The sequence below is a fragment of the Lathamus discolor genome, chromosome 10 (assembly GCF_037157495.1).
Source record: "Lathamus discolor isolate bLatDis1 chromosome 10, bLatDis1.hap1, whole genome shotgun sequence".
NCBI lineage: Eukaryota > Metazoa > Chordata > Aves > Psittaciformes > Psittacidae > Lathamus > Lathamus discolor.
The window spans coordinates 6041390-6059225 of record NC_088893.1 but is presented as its reverse complement, the minus strand read 5'-3'; the positions used below and the strand labels follow the sequence as shown (position 1 = coordinate 6059225).

Sequence of the window (17836 nt, the reverse complement as noted above, 5' to 3'; positions counted from 1 at the left end):
GTCCCTCTGCTTCCAGCTTCGGCGTGTCCGGGGGTCGCTGAGTGCTGAGGCTGCGGACTGACCCTCGCCACCTGCCCCCCGTGCGCAGTGCAGGCGGGCACAGCTGCGGCAGGCGGCGCGGCACGGCAAGGCGCTCGCACCGGGCCGCTGCGGGGGTGTGCGGGGGGGAATAGCACGGCAGGGGGCGGGGCCACGGGGGCGGGGCCGCGCAGCATCCGCCACCTCTGATTGGGTAGTGCGGCATCGGCATAGGCCAGCGCGGATGGGGCGGGGCCGGGTGGCGCCTGCGCAGTGCGGAGCGGTGAGTGGGGGGGCGGCGGGGAGTGGGACGGGGCTGCGCTGTCAACGGCAGCCCCGGGCCAGGCCGGGCACGGCCGCACCGGTCCCCGCCGCATATGGGCCCTAAAGGGGTTGGGCCGCCACCTCCCGCGCCGGGGCCATTGCTTCGAGGGGAGCCGGCGGTGAGGCCTGGCTGGGGCCGGTGCCGCTCCTCTCTCGTGCATAGCGGCACGGCCCAGGCGCTGAGGGCGCAGGGCTCGGGCGCTGCTGCTGGGGTGGTTCGCCCTAACGCCGGGGGCTCGGCCTGCGCCGGGCGGGGCTGGGCGGTGAAGGCAGCGGTGTAGACAGCGGTGTTACAGAAGTGAGCGGCAGGCGGGCCCCTGAGGTGGCGCTTGCCGGCAGGGTGCGGAGCAGGGTGCTCGGCGGACGAGAGGCCCTTTCGCTGAGCGGGTTTAAGCACGAGTTCAAACGGGAGCGGTTCGGATTCCCCCTTGAGCACGAGGACGGGCTGGTGACCCCAGGCCCCCTGTGTGCCCAGGTGGCTGTGGTGTGAGCGTGTGCAAGTGCTGCTGGTGTGGTTCTACGCTGTTCAAGTGGGTTTATCTTCAGAGTACATGCTTCGTAGTACGAGGGTTGAGTTTTAAACTGCTTAGCTATATTGGTACAAGCTTGCATATGGCTCTCTTGCCGGGGAACTAATGAAATTACATGTTAAACAAAGCCAGGGAGTGAAAACTGAGCAAATGGGATTTTGTATATAAACACTATTTGGAATATTGCCTTCAAATGTTTGTGGTTGCCTAACGCTCGCGTTAGAAGTAATCTTTGACAAAGCATCAACACTACCCACCTCTCAAGATGGCCGAGGTTTACACTGACAGGTTCTGCAGACACAATTTCTGAGGGGCAAGTTAGTTATTTTTACAGTGTTTTGCTGCTAGAACTAACCCAGTACAAATAGGGTTTAGAGGCGGAAAGTATGACTTTACACTGATAGTGTTTCATTCGCTTGCCAGAGGAGTATAATCTGCACGGGCATTGCTGTGCGTAGAGCTGTCTGGGTGAGGAAGATGCTCCAGCACACAGCCCTGGTAGGAAACCTTCTAAGTGCAGATAAGTGTCTCTCTGGTGTTAGAAGCTGATGACACACCCTGTCATTTACAGAACCTGGTACCGCAGTGTTTCTGCTCTGTGTGAGCCTCTTGAATTAATTTGTGCTCTGGCAGTAGCGTTATTAAAGGGTGGCCTTCCTTTGTTCCTCTGTTTTCCTCCTAACCCTGCTTTAAAATGACCAGCCTGGATGGTGTTGGTGTTTTTCAGCAGCCTCCAAGGCATTCCTGGGGTGAAAGCATCCAAAATACTGCCCCAGACACTCCTCTGTGGAGGTGAGAGCAGTGTCTGCCCTCCGTTTGACCACATAGTTACTGCATCTGAAGGATTACAAATATGATCCTTTAAAAGGAATAAGCTGGAAACCAGCAGTTCCTGATGAGCTGTCAGAACAGCCCTTGAACCCACAGCTCCATCCCCACACCCCAAAGCAGCACAAAACCAGTGCTTGTGCTATTGCTGCTGCCTTCTCACTCTTTATAGTTGAGAATCTCTTTGTCCTGAGCAATAAATGACCTGAAAACTTCTCCAGCACCCCCAACCTCTCTCTCTGCTTTTACTTGGCAAGGAGGTGGAAGAATACTTACATGCAGCTGCGGTCAGGCTGGGCAGGTGTGGCTCAAAGCACACCTCAGCTATGCGGGGAGTATTTGTGAGGCAGTGGATTATTGGGATAAATTTAGGGATAATAGCCTTTCTATGTGCTAATCCTCTCTCTTACTGACGCCCTCTCTGGCTTTTATAACCCACCTCAGCTCTCTTAACCACTCAGCTTTCCCCTCTGAGCAATGATGTTTAACTTGTACTCGTGAAGTAGGTGAATCAGCTTTAATTAATGTTTGTCGAGCACTTTGTTGGTAAGTTCCCTATAAAGCTGGTTACTATTTCTTATGAGCACACAGATATTCTTAGCACCTGCAGTGAAAAATGACACAGCACTGGGGATCTTCTGGGAAACAGCCCCTTGCAAGGAGACGGTGCGTGCTACCAAAGGCTTTGTCAGATCTCTCCTGGCTCTGGTTCACAAGGCAGCTTGATCCTACATCACTGACTCAAACGCCCCCCAAAACTCTTGAGGCACTGGGGAATCTTCAGTGTCCCTGGAAGTCAAGCCCTGCTTTTGTAGAAGATTTGTAGTTCTTGCTCCTTTGCTGGGTTTCTGGCGGAGCTTTTGCTCAGGGTTTGGTGCTGCTCTGTGTGTGTGGCATCAACTGTGCAGGCAGAGGGCCTCTCCCTTGCTTTGAAATGCCTTGTTTCAATGATTTCAATTGCTTTCAGCAAGTGCTGCCTTAAGTTATCCTGTCTGGGGTAGGGAGGGCTTGCCTGCTTGGCTGGGTGATGACCCTTATGGGCTGCAGCTGTCACGCAGAGATGTTTGGCTGTCAGAGGGGAAGGGTAGAGCTTTGTCCTTCCCCATGGGCAGCTCAGGTCAGTATCCCTCCCCGCATCATACAGGGGAAGGCATCTTTGCCACCAAAGCTGTGTGGTGGCAAATTAAACTGAAGAACTTTGTGAAGGGTAATGAAGATATGAATTGGAAGAGTTATGGCTGTGCTCATCCTGCAGTGCTCTGTGGGTGCCCTTTGGGCAGGATGAGGAGCTCTATTGTATTTTGGGGAGAGAAGGCTGTTAATTTAGCTCAGAGTTGTCACTGCCATAGTGGTGTAGGAGTGGCTGGCTGGAGGATGCTAAAATGAAATGCAGGGCTGGAAAAGCCTCCTGGTCCATGCCCCTGTCTTGAGGGGAGATAATTGGCTTCAGATGGGACAGCAGTGGGTGTTAGTGCCGATTTAGATGGGGGTAAGTTCCCTCTGGGACTTGATAAAATTCCAGCCTCAAAGAGATTGGCACCTTGTCTAACTTGCCCTTACAGCAAATGAAGCCGGTTGCTTTGTCCCTTGCCTTCATAAAAGGGCAAGCCCAATGGGTGGTTGTCCTTCTTGAATGCCAAGAGCTGGTAATGACCCTGAAGGGAGCAGGGATGGAGAAACCCTTCAGCAGCTGTGTGTTTTACACTGGGTGAGACCCAGCACTGGGCATGGCCTTCCAGTGCAGAACTGGGAATTTTGTGTTCTTAAATCATAGAATCCCAGCCTGGTTTGTGTTGGACGGGACCTTAAAGCTCCTCCAGTTTTAGAGGCAAACTAGAGCAGCTTGCTCCAAGCCCCTGTGTCCAGCCTGGCCTTGAGCACTGCCAGGGATGGGGCAGCCACAGCTTCTCTGGGCACCCTGTGCCAGCGCCTCAGCACCCTCACAGGGAAGAGCTTCTGCCTAAGAGCTCATCTCAGTCTCCCCTCTGGCAGGTTAAAGCCATTCCCCTTGGCCTGTCCCTACAGGCCCTTGTCCAAAGCCCCTCTCCAGGTTTCCTGCAGCCCCTTTAGGCCCTGGAGCTGCTCTAAGGTCTCCCCTTCAGGAGCCTTCTCTTCTCCAGGCTGCCCCAGCCCAGCTCTCTCAGCCTGGCTCCAGAGCAGAGCTGCTCCAGCCCTTGCAGCATCTCTGTGGCATCCTCTGCCCTCCCTCCGACAGCTCCACGTCCCTCTTGTGCTGTTGCCCCAGAGCTGGATCAGGACTGCAGGGGGGGTTTAGCTCTTTGGAGCTCTGGTGTCACAGTGCTTACACACATTGCATTTTGCTCCAGTCCCTGATTTTCCTCAGCATCACCTCTGTCTAGGGAGCTTCCCCCCTGTGCTGCATTAGTGTGCTTGATCCTTGGTTTTGCTGTTTCCAAGTGTGATTCTTTGCATTGTTTTCTTTGTTTTTATTGATTCGTGGGTGTTTTTGGACCTTTTCTTCAGTTTGTCAATTCTGATCATGACCTCTGGAGTGCTCCCAGCTCTTAACTGCTGGGCATCCTTTCAGCTTTTATAAAAGGACTTTATCTTTCATCGCTCAGGCCATTAATGAAAAGAATGAATAGAAGCAAATCTGGACTGAGCTCTCAGGGCCTGTACGTGTGGTTTTCTCTTGTTGTGACGGGGAATCGTTGATCCCCTAAAGTGTGTGTGTGGCAATCGCTTTGTTGTGTGTTTTATTCCTTAATAATGAGCAGTGCACCTCATTAAGGTGAGCTTGTTCTTCTGATTTACCTCAAAGTGTTGGATGGATAGAGTGAAAAGTCTCCTTTAATGTCACGGTGCTAGTTGGCCGTGTGATGGGTAGATCTAGGTGGGGATTTGTGCCCCATTTCTGAAGACTTAGGAGATTTTTAAGAGCGTTTCATGAGCCTCATGTAACTGGGGCTTCATGCTAGTGCTCGCTAGGACTAGCATCAACTGAGAGCTCCCTGGGTGTCTGCTGTGGTAGCAGAGGGAATGCATGGGGGCAATTTGTGCCCGTAGCGTCATGCTCCCCATTGTTTCTCCACAGATCTGTCCTCAGTGAGAGTTAGGCATGTTTGTGTGTGACTAAGGTAGTAAAAATACGTGTTTCACCTCAAGGAATTCCACATTCCTCATGTGGTTGCTCTGCTCTGGAAAAAGTAAAAAGTTACTTGCTCTGTGCAAGTTACTTGCACTCATTTTTATCCCCAGATAGTGTTGCTGTGGGAGCAGTTGCAGGAAGCTCCTTCCACCAGGGCTCAGTGTGGACTAATCATAAGGAAAAGGAGTTACCTTAGCTGAAGAAAACGTCACTGTCCAACCAGGACCAGCTCTGACCACCCCTGAGCTCTGTAAGTACCGGGCTGCTGTGTCCAGCTTTTTGTGCTTTAAGAGCTCTGTCCTTTTCTGAAGTGCTTTTCCACCTGCTCTACCATCTTTGTGCATTGCTGTAACAGTTGGGTAAACGTTGGGCCCCACTGAATTCAAGGACAACACAGGGTTCCTTTGTGGTTTTCATCTCTTCCACCTCTCAAGGTTGGTAACTTGAGGTATGTGGCCACAGTTGTTCACTCAGGCTGTGCTTTGTGGACATCAGCGATGGGATGGAGAAGCTGTGCCCTGTTTGTTCTCCTTTAGTGGTCCATGGCTGATGCTGTGTGCCCTGAGTCAATTTCAGTTCCAGGGGAGAAAGTTCAGCTTCCCTGAAGCATTTGTGTGGTTTCTGTTGGATCCTTACTTTCGGGTGGGGGGGGGGGGGGGAGTGGGGAGGGGCAGGGGGGCTGCGTGCTGTGGTTAAATACTGGCAGAAGGGTTGTGTTCCACCCTAGGTTATGCCTGAATCTTGGTGGCGGGTAAGTCCCAAGTTCCGTTTGCAAAGCCTGTTGGGCTCTGTGGGGTGCAAAAAGCTGTCTTTTATTCTAGAAGGGTGTGTGCTGATAATTCAGTAGGATTTTCAGTCAGCAAGTTTGAGTCCTGGTTATTGTGCACAGTCAGACTCCTTGTCCAAGAATTCAAATGCGTTCTGTGGAGACAGGGAAAGGGAGGTGGAAGGATGACTTGGAAACCTGTGGGTCACTGGGCTGGGTGGGAGGAAGATGCCTGTGTTTCATTCAAAGGAGATACTGAGCCAGGTAAATGCCTTTAAGCATCTAAAGGAAAATGAGGATTATTTTTTTTTTACAGCTGCCTACTTTAAACCCAAATAGTTTCTTTAATGAGAGATTTTTAAAGGTTTAACTGTTAATTTTAGAAGTTTTATTTCAAGCATGCTTCCACAAAATTAACTTTTTCCACGCAGAAAGCTTTAATGTCTTCCGTGTTGGTACTCATTTGCAAGGAATCTATGCACAATTATTTCTTATGTACCAGTTAAGTCTATCAGCCAACAGATGTCAAGTGTAGCAAAAATGCTATAATAATATTATGGTCTAATAATAGTTATAATGATTCTAATTACCTGGCACGGCTTTCCAGAGAGGCAGGCTCAGGAATTAGTGCAAAGGAAATGTTTAACCTTGAACTGTAGAAGCAGGGCACTGGCAGAGGTGCCTGGGCTGCACCCCTGCTCCCTGGCAGACATCCCGTTCCCTTTATTTCCTCCAGCAGACTGAGAGTAGCCATCTAGTCTGGTTTAAACGTTCAGGCCTCATTCTTGGTGTGTTCAGAGGTGATGAGCAGGGCTGTGGATGAGCACGTTTCTTGAAAGACCTGTGAATGTGAATGACCTGGTCATTTTTAACCTCGTGGTGTGCTCCTTCTGCCTCATGATTGCAGCGAGCAGATTGCTCTCGCCTCAGGAAGGCTGCAGGAGGCTCAGCAATCTTCATCTTTTATGCAGGCTGGTGGCGCTGCCTTCAAGTGTCAGGGAGGCTTTGGCACTTCTACGCTGTCTGCTGATGGCAGAGGGGGTGTGAGGCTGTCCGGGTGAGCAGCCGGGAGGTGTTGATGCTGGTGGAAGCTTTGCTGTAGGAGGTGAGGAGGACATGTCAGGTAGGAGCCAGCACCTGGCTGGTGCATGAGTGCTGTGCTTCCTTCAGCAGTTGTTCCCTTACAGCCTTATCAGAGCCTCCTTCCTACATGAAGGAAGGATGCTCTGTGTGCCAGTCACTGCCCATACCCCTCTATCACCATGTTTTTCCTTTAGGAAGAATCCTGGGCTGCCTTTTCTGTGTTCCGTTGTTTTTTGCCTTGCTATGTGCTGTGTGGTGCTGGGGTCCCGGTGCTCATTTCTGTTGAAGGTCTGGTAAGGTGATGTGTAATGGGTTACCCTTTGCTGCAGCTGTATGTTTTGATGTTGTAATAGGAAGTTGGTGGCCCTGATTCACAAAGGAGAATCCTTTCTGCAGAGGAAGCCTCACATAGACTGGATGTTGACAGCTTGCAATGATTATATGCCAGGTGGAATGGTTTTCCTCTAAATTATAGATTCAGCTGCTGATGAGAACTCAGCAGGACCTATGGGAACTTGGCTGTCAGTTACTGATCCCTGGCATGGGCAGCAGCTGTGAAATTTTACTGTCTTCCTGTAGAATGGACCCAGAGGTGCCCTTGCAAGGTTTTCCTCTTCATTTCCAGCCCCCTTCTCCCAGGATCCCTGTGTGCCAGCGTGCAGGAGACTCTTCTGCAGGGCTTAGGGTGATGAGAGCTCTGCCTTCTTTGGCCTTCTGGGGAGGTTTGCCTGCTTGCTGGACACGGACCTCTGCTGGTGCGTCACTGGAGATGAGGCCATCGGAGCTGCAGGGCACAGCCTTTTCCAGGCTCACAGGTGGTAACAGGCTACTCTTGTTTAGGGAAGCCAACTTCTCAGAGTAAATAATTTGTCAAAGAACACTTGGCATCATCCCAGACGCAATTAAGGAAAAGACAGATCTTGAATCTTTTCAAGCCTGAGCTGTAAGGCTCATGCAATATTCACTTGCTTTTTAATGTGCTGCTTTGCTTTGTTCAGCATCAGGCATTGATGCTAGGATCAGCACTGACTCACTGACCTGCTTGTGCTTTTACTTACCCTGACAAACCAAAGCTCCCTTTGCTTTTCTCCTCCCTGCAAAAGCACTACATTTCTCATCCTGCCACAGGAGCACCTTTCTGCATCCCTTTTCTTAGCTCATAGAGAGTCCAGATTTTCACTGCTCTGAGTTGACTGCAAGGGTGCCCAGAGAAGCTGTGGCTGCCCCATCCCTGGAAGTGTTCAAGACCAGGCTGAACAGGGCTTGGAGCAACCTGCTCTAGTGGAAGGTGTCCCTGCCCATGGCAAGGTGATGGAACTGGATGAGCTTTAAGGCCCCTTCCTACCCAAACCGTTCTAGGATTCTGATTCACTCCCCTACATCTGGTACAGCTCTGGCTGGGTTTCCAAAGGGTGAACTGAGCTCCCCTGTGGGCAGAGGAGTGCTGGCACCTGCCCAGCTTGCCAGGCTGTGCCAGCCACCTCAGCCCTGAATGAGGTGACATCCTGGGGGATGCTGCCTGTTCTCTGCTGGCACTGGTGCGTTCTTTCTTCATCTGGTTTCTGGTACATGGAGAACTGTCTCAGTGAGGTCTAGAAGAGCCCTGTGGCACCTCTTTACCTCCACACTGCCTCCATGTCTCATTTCAGACTTCAGCTGTAAACACCCTTTGCCTGTGCTGAACACCGTGCCTCTGAGTTCCACTCTGCAAGAATATGATTTAATTTGTAAATGTTTTTGGATGGTATTTGAATAATACAATGTGAAGCTGTATTTCATTTACTGCAGTGATCCCCTAATGCAGGCTGATTGCAAAGGCAGGCTGTGCACTGCTGTGGGCTTTAATTAAATTTTGTTTTTCAAGTAAGCATCAATAGACAGACAATAACAAATGATGGACAATATGCATACAGAACAAAGTCACTCTTTTCTTTTCCAAGACTGTGGAAGTGAAAATGTATAGCCCTTAAAATGGACTTGGCCTGCTCACAACTGCTGCTTTAGTGCAGTTACTCACTTGAGGTTTTTTTTTTTTCCCTCCTTCTTACTCTTAATTAATTTTATTGATCTCTTCCTGCCCACAAAATAAACTGTTACACTATGGAAAACTTCCATCAGGAGCCTTGGGTGAGCTAAGTTCTGCTGCGAGCTCTGCACTTGGTTGTGAATGTTGCGTTGTTGCTTAATGTGTTATGGCTTGTAGAGATGGGACCTCCTCAGGGTTATAAAACTGAAGGGCTCATTCGTTCCCTGTGAGGGTGCTGAGGCGCTGGCACAGGGTGCCCAGAGAAGCTGTGGCTGCCCCATCCCTGTCAGTGTTCAAGGCCAGGTTGGACACAGCAGCTTGGAGCAAGCTGCTCTAGTGGAAGGTGTCCCTGCCTGTGGCAGGGGTTGGAGCTGGATGAGCTTTAAGGTCCCTTCCAAACCAAACCAGTCTGGGATTCTATGAAATGCCCGTCTCTGGTGTCTGGAAGTGGCACGTTCCCACTCTGGCTTGGGGAGGTTGCTGGGAAGTAAAAATGATGTTGTTGCATCCTGCATTGTTCTGCCCTAATCGGGAATAAGCGAGTGGCTCTTGAGTGCATTTTGTTCATTTTCTTCCAGCAAATAGAGAAGAATCAAATAGGAAGTAAATGCAGAGAAGCTTGGAAGGTCTGCTCAATGTCAGCAAGAGGCTGTTGGAGTCATAATGGCACTCACAACTGTGGCACTTTTACAAGTTAAAGAAATTCATCAGTGACAGTGGGAATGGGCTCCTTTGGTTGGGTTCATGCAAGGCATTGCTTTAGGAGCAGAGTGAGGTTGCTGGCTGAAGCGTCCTTGAATTCTGTCTGGTTTCTGGTGCTTAGTGTGGGCTTTATTCTCCCTTAGCACTTGAGAAATTTCCCATTGTTTGAAACAGAACCAGAATTTGCTGAGGAATTGGGTGCAGGTGCCCTGGACTCCTGCAGCATGATGGCCCTTTGGTTCCTTTCTGAAATCTCTCCAACTCAGACAACTGTAAAGTAAGAAAAGGTAATACCCCCCCACCCTCTGGTCAGAGGTGTGAGCTCAAGCCATGTACTGGGTTGCTGTCTAAAGCTTTACCTGCCTGCAGATGGACCTGGGGCCAGGCAGTGGTTTGGCACAAGCACTGACCATGCCTGGTGCTGGCTCTGCTCACCACTACCTGACAGGGCAGGTCACTGCTTGTAATGGTTTAATCCCAGCTGGTAACTTAGCACCACTCACTCACTCTGCCCCTTTTATCCCCCCTTCCTCCTGACAGGATAGGGGGAGAACGGAAAGAACATAAATCTCACAGGCTGAGGTAAGAGTGGTCCAATAACTAAAGCGTAACACAGAACTACCACTACTACTGCTGATAAGGGAAATAACAAGGGGAGTGAATATAAAACTGAAAGGGGAAAAGGAAACAAGTGATGCACAGTGCAACTGCTCTCCACCTGCTGACTGATACCCAGCCTGACCCAAGCAGTGATCAGTCCCTTCTGGGTTACTCCCCCCAGTTTATATGCTGGGCATGATGTGCTGTGGTATGGAATACCTCTTTGGCTAGTTTGGGTCAGGTGTCCTGGCTCTGCTTCCTCCTGGCTTCCTGTACCCCTCCTCACTGGCTAAGCATGAGACTGAACAGTCCTTGATCAGAGTTAGCGCTACTTAGCAACAACTCAAAGCACTGGTGTGTTATCAGCATTGTTCTCAGACTGAAGCCAAAATGCAGCACTGCACCAGCTACTAAGAAGGAGAAAAATAACTGTTAGAGCTGAACCCAGGTCACTGCCCAAAACCTGTTGGGTGGGAATGGGAGCACATAAAGCCTGGGCCGAGGCAGTGGGAGCCTGGCTCTCGCCTGTCATCTCTGCAGCTGTAAGTGCCTGAAAAGCATCGCTGTAAATGACAGACTTGTGTCTCGTAACCTCCTCCTCCGTGAGCTCTCGGTTTAACACTTCCTGCGTTCCGGTAACAGCCTGTGTTTTGCTGCTTGCTGGAAAGCAGCACGACGAGAGTGTCACAGCTCTCCTGGTGCACGTACCGCTGTGCTGATGGGCAGGATGCTCATGGGAGACAACAATCCTGTCCAAGTAAGGCTGGCCAGGTGGGCTCCTGTGCTTGATGCCAGTCCTGTGGCTGGAGAGGAGTCCTGGTACAGATAAAATGGTGTCTAAACATAACTTATGAGGCATCAGATGCTCCTTAAATAAATTCTGGGGAATAAAATGCCCACACTGCTGAGGTTTATGCTACTGGTGTTGCTGACATCAAGGGGAATGCCCTGTGCCTACTGCCTTGTTCTTCCCTTGCTTATTGGTCCAGGCTGCCAGGTTTTCCCTTTTCTCACTTCTTTTTGTTGATAGGTACTGACACTCAAGGCTCTGTTGCTGGGTTTGGGGCAGGCAGTTGCGTTTTGGTGACTTGAGGCAGCATCTCCTGCTTCTCTTGTCCTCCTTTTGGCTCTCTTGCCTTTCTTCTGCTTGCTTTCTCTTTGTCATAAGCTGGTCCAGGAACCTTGGGCCTCTTGCATAGAAGTTTCTCTGGGGCCATTATTCTACTTCTGTGGAAGGACTGGTTTTCCTGGATATGGTAGGGCTCAGGTGGCTGACCCCAGATGAAGCCTGGTGGCATCTGCAACATCTGGAGCCAGTGGCGGAGCCCTGGGCAGAGAGTTTGCGCTCTATGCACACCAGTAAGCACTTGAAGCTGGTCTTTGCAGGAGTGATTTGGGTTCCCCACAGCACTGCCAGGCATGATTAAATCTTGCAGATGTGCCCAGAGCAGGGCTAGGGGCTTGTCCCCCTGCCCAGCAGGAGATCAGAGGGAGAATGATGTGCTGGGGAGGCCAGGGCTTGTGCCTTAATGGTTCATGTAGGACCATGCAGCAAACAGGTGACCCATGAGGGTGCTCAACCCAAGGTCTGGAATGACACAAGCCCAGAGCACGGGAAGCTCAGGAATGAGCAAAAGAACCCTGGCTCTAGAACCATTTGAAAGGGAAAAAAAGTAATCTGTGATTTAGTTCTTGGGAATTCATTCAGTGAGCATGAGGCTGGCTGGGAGGGGAGGACTGCTTGCTCAGGTGGATGATGATCCATTGCAGCACGGTACCGTGCCAAGGCTCTTTGACAAACATTACCCTTCCTAATGTCTCCCTAGGATGAGTGAGATGCTGTGCCACCAGATGAGGAATGGGAAGTTCCTGGACTATGCAGAGCTTCAGCCCAGAATGATAATTTAAACACTGAACTCCTTTTGATAATAGATATTGTTGATGGCTGCCTCCGTGGGAGCATTGCACAGAACAGGTTGTGTTGTACTGCTGTGTTTTAGAGGCGAGAAGTGCGCTGGTTCCTCAGCACTCAGGTCTGACACCGGCCAGCTAGGTTTCTTGGATTTCTCCTTTGGAGTTTGGCAGCCGTCTGCTTCAGGGAGTACAGTGGCCTCACAAGGGTTTATTTGATCTGACACATGACAAATTGTTTCTGCTGGCGGGTAGCTCAGGCACAGTCTGTTTAGCTGGCACTGCGGCTGTGCGGGCACTGGAGAAGTTGGGGAAGGCAGCCTGCCCTCCTCCTCCTCCTCTTGGAAAGCATCAGTGGAGGGGGTGTTGCTTTAGCCCATCTCCTATTCCAGCCTCCTTTCGTCTGGTTGTTAAGTTGTGCTGTTTGCATAGACTGTCGTCTTGCTCTGGAGCCAGGCTGAGAGAGCTGGGCTGGTTCAGCCTGGAGAAGAGAAGGCTCCGTAAGGGGAGACCTTAGAGCAGCTCCAGTGCCTAAAGGGGAGAAAACCTGGAGAGGGGCTTTGGACAAGGGCCTGTAGGGACAGGCCAAGGGGAATGGCTTTAACCTGCCTGAGGGGAGACTGAGATGAGCTCTCAGGCAGAAGCTCTTCCCTGTGAGGGTGCTGAGGCGCTGGCACAGGGTGCCCAGAGAAGCTGTGGCTGCCCCATCCCTGGCAGTGCTCAAGGCCAGGTTGGACACAGGGGCTTGGAGCAAGCTGCTCCAGTAGCAGGTGTCTGTGCCTGCGGCAGGGGTTGAAACTGGATGAGCTTTAAGGTCCCTTCCAATACAAACCAGGGATTTTGTGATTATTGATGTTGGTTATATGCTGGGTGTTCTGCAGATGCTTGTTGTGTTTCTTGTTGTGCTTCAGTGTACAGGGCTGAAGAGAGCCTGCAGTTCTGCAACTGAGCCCAGTTGCCAGTAAAGACACTTTAGTTACTTTTTTTTTTTCAGGGCACCCTTTTAATGCTGCAATGAAGAGTGGAATATTACATTCCTCAGCAGAATAAAAAGTACGTGTCCCCTGTGAGATAATGTAAATACATTTTATCTGTTGTGTTACCTGCTGTTTTGAGAATATGTTCCCTAAGCAATTTTAATCTAGTTTTCCAGAGTTGTCTCAGATGGGAAATCACTCGTCTTTGCAGCTTTGGGAATAATTACTTCCAGAATCATAGAATCTCAGAGTGGTTTGTATTGGAAGGGACCTTAAAGCTCATCCAGTTCCAGCCCCTGCCACAGGCAGAGACACCTTCCACTAGAATGGGTTGCTCCAAGCTTCTGTGTCCCACCTGGCCTTGAACACTGCCAGGGATGGGGCAGCCACAGCTTCTAGAGATGTGTTTCTGAGAGACCATCTCACAGCCATGTGCATGGACAGACCCATTGATGTGTGCCCTCCCCACACAGCGCCCTAGGCCCCCGGCCTGGCTCAGCGCTCCTTCCCCTGTGATTCCAGAGGCAAGCCCTGCAGGCATTAGGTTTGTGGGCAGCTGTGGCACGCCTGGAGCACCGGGATGATGCAGGGGGCTGGAGGTCAGGTCTGCTCATCCACCCAAGTGGTGCTTTGCCTCCTGAAGTGCTTTGCCTGCAGTGCCTGGGTGCTGTTACGAAACAGAAATCCGACAGGACAATAAGGGAAGCAGTTCGTCAGCTGCGCCCCTTTTGTCCAGCAGCTAAAAGCCAGTTCAGACATTTTTGGGGCAGTGCTGTTTGCTTTGGTCCTTTTTTTGCTCCTTCTTTAAGTACAGACCAGAAGGGCTGGAGACTGGAGGGCACTGTACTTACAATTCGTTCCTGAATAGCAGAATAAATGTGCCATTTAATGCATAAATGACGGGGTCCTTGCCTTGGAAGAAGCATGCAGGATGACCCTGATGCTGCCAGCCCTTTTGTATGTCCCTGGCCTGTTCTGGGTGCGCTGAGATTTCTCAGTCTCTGGATGGGGGTCAGTGCCAAAACTTGTCTCAATGTGTGACATCTGCAATCGCTGGATGTCACCAGTTTCAAGGCTGTCATTGAAACAGCCTTGATTCACGTGGCAGCTTTATTTAGGTGGCAGCTGATGTGGAAGCTCTGCAGAGCAGTTTGTCCACAGTGTGGTAAAATCTGCTTGCAGGAGGGCACAGCTGAAGTCTGTGGTCTCTGTGGGAGAAAACCCCTCTGTACGAATGAGACATTGGAACAGGGTGCCCAGAGAAGCTGTGGCTGCCCCATCCCTGGCAGTGTTCAAGGCCAGGTTGGACACAGGGGCTTGGAGCAAGCTGCTCCAGTGGAAGGGGTCCCTGCCCGTGGCAGGGGTTGGAACTGGATGAGCTTTAAGGTCCTTTCCAACCTAAACCATTCTAAGATTGATTCTGTTTTTGTGCCCTGGCAGTCCTGGGGTGGATTTACTATCTTCCCACCTCATGTGGCAAGATGAGACTGGCACCACCAGAATGTGGAGGAAGTTGCTCAGGATATTCTGCTGTCCCACAGCAGTGAGAAAGGTGCTGCAGATATATCTTCCATTGGAGCTTTGAGTGTGAGTTACTAATGTCCTACTGTTAGCTCTTAGAGCAGGCAGGGAGATTTCAGGAGTTCTTGGCTTTGCAAATAGCTGTACAGCAAAGGCCAAGAAATGGAGAGTGAAAAATCACTGTATCCTTTGGCTGCTGCTTCCCAGTGCTCGAGTGCGTTGTGCTGTGTTTGCAGAGGCAGCAGATGCAGTGGCAGTTGGGGCTGCCAAGGAAAGGAGCCCTCATGGACTGGTGCTGCTCAGCTGGTGAGATACATCAGTCTGAAGTCATAGAATCCCAGACTGGTTTGGGTTGGAAGGGACCTTAAAGCCCATCCAGCTCCAACCCCTGCAACGGGCAGGGACACCTTCCACTAGAGCAGCTTGCTCCAAGCCCCTGTGTCCAACCTGGCCTTGAACACTGCCAGGGATGGGGCAGCCACAGCTTCTCTGGGCACCCTGTGCCAGCGCCTCAGCACCCTCACAGGGAAGAATGGCTCTTTATAGGCTATTATCTAACAAAAAGATATTCCTTTCAAGTGGCTGTCTCCTGCTGTTGGCCCAAGCTGTGGATGACAAACTGGGGGCCTTTTCTTTCTGAACAGAAAGGTGCTAAGGTTACAAACATGGTTGTTCTTGGAAGAGTAAGTTGTGGAGGAAGACCACTCAATTCTGATTGCATCTCTGTTGTCCTTCCCCAGTCTAGGTTTTGAGTTGCTGGAGTGTGCTTTTGCTGTAGCTGAGGGGCAGTTTACAGAGCTACGGTTCTGTGCCTGAGTGAACCCCACCGCTCTGAAGAGCAGTGAGCACAGTAATGGAGCTCAGGAGAGACCTGCGGGCTGGGAGCAGTCCTGTCCTGGAAGGTTTACTGCTTCTGTGGGTGTCTCTTTATGGCCTACACTCATAGTTCAAATGTCTGCAGTGATGTGGTTGCTGGAGCCATCCCTGGAGAGGAGCCAGGGATGTGGACCTGACAGCTCTGGAGCGTGGTGGCCGAGGTATTTGCAGGAATGCTGTTTCATAACCTCTGGGGTTCATGAGATGTACTTAGGAAGGTTCCCTGATTTGGTACCATGTTATGGGGATTTAAGGGTGAGGAGCTCTTTGAAGCACCAATACAGCTTGTTCTGCCATGACAAGGTGGGAATAAGCGGCAGCATGACTTCTCTTCCCCAAGGAAAACACTCTTTTACACACATCACAAGCCATGGCTCTGCTGCTGTTTGAAGAGACCAGACAGATCTCTGAGCCAGGTGCTCTGTGGGACATCAAAGTCTGCCTGTCTGAAGCCAAGATGCTGAGGAACTCCAGCTCAGTGTCCTTCATGTCTAGGCAGCAAAAGGAAGGAATCCTTCTGAACCAGGAGCTGTTTGGGGGATCAAAGCTGTGCTTAGCAGAGGCCAGTGAGGCAAAAGGCAGGATGAGAGCAGGAAGGCTGCAGCCCCTGTGGGATGATTTGAGCCATCTAATAACAGCAGTCAGGCCTCCAGAGGGGTCTGAAACCTTCTCCTCTGCTCCGGGACTCTGGCCTCAAGGAAGCAGGCTTGCAGTGAGCAGCGGCTGTGCTTGCTTGGCCAGAGCCATTCTGTGGTGCCAGAGGGGCTGTTTGGTTACAGGGAAGCTGCACTGTCACCTTTCACACTGTTTCTTCCATACATTGCTACAAGTAACATCTAAAATAGCTGGGAAAGGCAAAAAAACACTCCCCAAAGTAGAGGTGGCAGATGATGATGAAGGGGAAAGGGAAGGAATGGTGTTCTCTTTCAGCTTCCCTGACTGTGCGTTTGCTTCTGCATTTGCAGCCCTTGGAGCTTTTTGCTATTTTAAATGTCCTTAGGAAAAAACCTGCTGAATGAATGCTGCCTGCTGCTGGCTGACTGTTCCCTTTGGTTTCAGACTGGGGAGTCTCTTATGCTCAAGAAGCAAGTCTTGCTTTTTAATCTTGGTGGGAAATGCCTGGGTAGGGGAATGGGAATTAGGAGAATCGCTTTTAGATGATCACGCTGGCTGTCTCTCAGATCTCTTCGTGCTTATTACTGTCCCAGGGCTTATTTAATTCCATAAGAAAAGTATAATAGAATCCCAGACTGTTTTGAGTAGGAAGGGACCTTAAAGCTCATCCAGTTCCAACCCCTGCCACGGGCAGGGACACCTTCCACTGGAGCAGGTTGCTCCAAGCCCCTGTGTCCAACCTGGCCTTGAGCACTGCCAGGGATGGGGCAGACACAGCTTCTCTGGGCACCCTGTGCCAGCGCCTCAGCACCCTCACAGGGAAGAGCTTCTGCCTAAGAGCTCATCTCAGTCTCCCCTCTGGCAGGTTAAAGCCATTCCCCTTGGCCTGTCCCTACAGGCCCTTGTCCAGAGACCCTCTCCAGGTTTCTTGTAGTCTCTTTAGGCACTGGAAGACTGTTACATCCTCTGAGTACTTTAAAAGTACTAATGCAGTGAAACAAGCAAGTGTGGATAGTGCCTTTCATTCCAGCATGTGAAGATATAACTGCAGACCTTGGTGGAAGGCGCCCTGCAATTCCCTTGGTTGTAACTGTGATGCCTATGTTGGGAGTTGAGCAACTGAGCCCCAGTGTGGGGAATGACTTGTCTGGATTCACACTTGAGATTCAGAGCAAACCAGGAGTGGTCCTGAGGGAGCTTGCTTGGCAGTGGGTTATGTTCATCCCTAGACACCTCCTTATTCCCCTCTAGAGGAGGGTTTAAGATTGCTTTGCTGGGGCATTATTCTAGGTTGTGGTGCCAGTGCCCGTTGTGGCAGGTTCCAGTGCCCTCTGCCTTTTCAACTGGGAACTTGCCACATAATGGAAACATGGGGTGATCCCAGCTTACTTGGAGGGGAGGTCCTGAGTGGGGTATCCCACTGGGTGTACTGTGCAGCTAATCCCATGCCACGCCATGTTAATCCTGGTCGCAGAGCTGGAGCCACATGTTTGCTGCCCACATACCGTGGGGCTCCCTGTTGTGACCTGTACGTGTGGGTTGTCCCCTTGAGTCAGAGCTGTCACACCGCCCGGTGCACTGTGGAGAGGTAAGGAAATGCATTTTCATCAACTTCCCAATTCACTGTTCCTGGCAGAGGAATGGGGCTGCTGGAGCAGCCCTTGGCTTGTTGGGGCTGCAGCAGCGGGTGTCCTCAGCTTGAGAGGGATGGCAATCCAAATGGGAAACCTCTGGGCTGAGCTGCAGGGACAGGCTGAGATACAGACCTGGGGGTTGTTTGCTTGTACTGTGGTGTGGGTGCTGCTGTGGGGGTTGTGGGGTGATGCATCAGTGTTGCAAGACTGAGCCTGCATTTTGCTGTGGGTTTTTTAACCTCTTAATTGAGTCCCTTTATAGGGAAGCTGGCACCAGACAGGGGAAGGAGGTTGTTACTCGATGTGAGAGCCATGA

At 51.0% G+C, this 17836-nt stretch overlaps 1 protein-coding gene across 6 annotated transcripts in view; it reads left to right on the top strand.

The window, feature by feature from the left end:
* Positions 1-258: 258 nt before the first annotated feature.
* Positions 259-17836, top strand: part of SIL1 (SIL1 nucleotide exchange factor) — a 100858-nt gene continuing 83280 nt past the window's right edge. Inside the window, exons 1-2 of one of the 6 annotated variants that reach the window (XM_065690222.1) lie at positions 279-301; positions 4920-5059. The gene's annotated coding sequence lies outside the window, so the exon portion shown is untranslated. The other 5 variants (XM_065690223.1, XM_065690224.1, XM_065690226.1 and 2 more) reach the window with 5 other exon arrangements.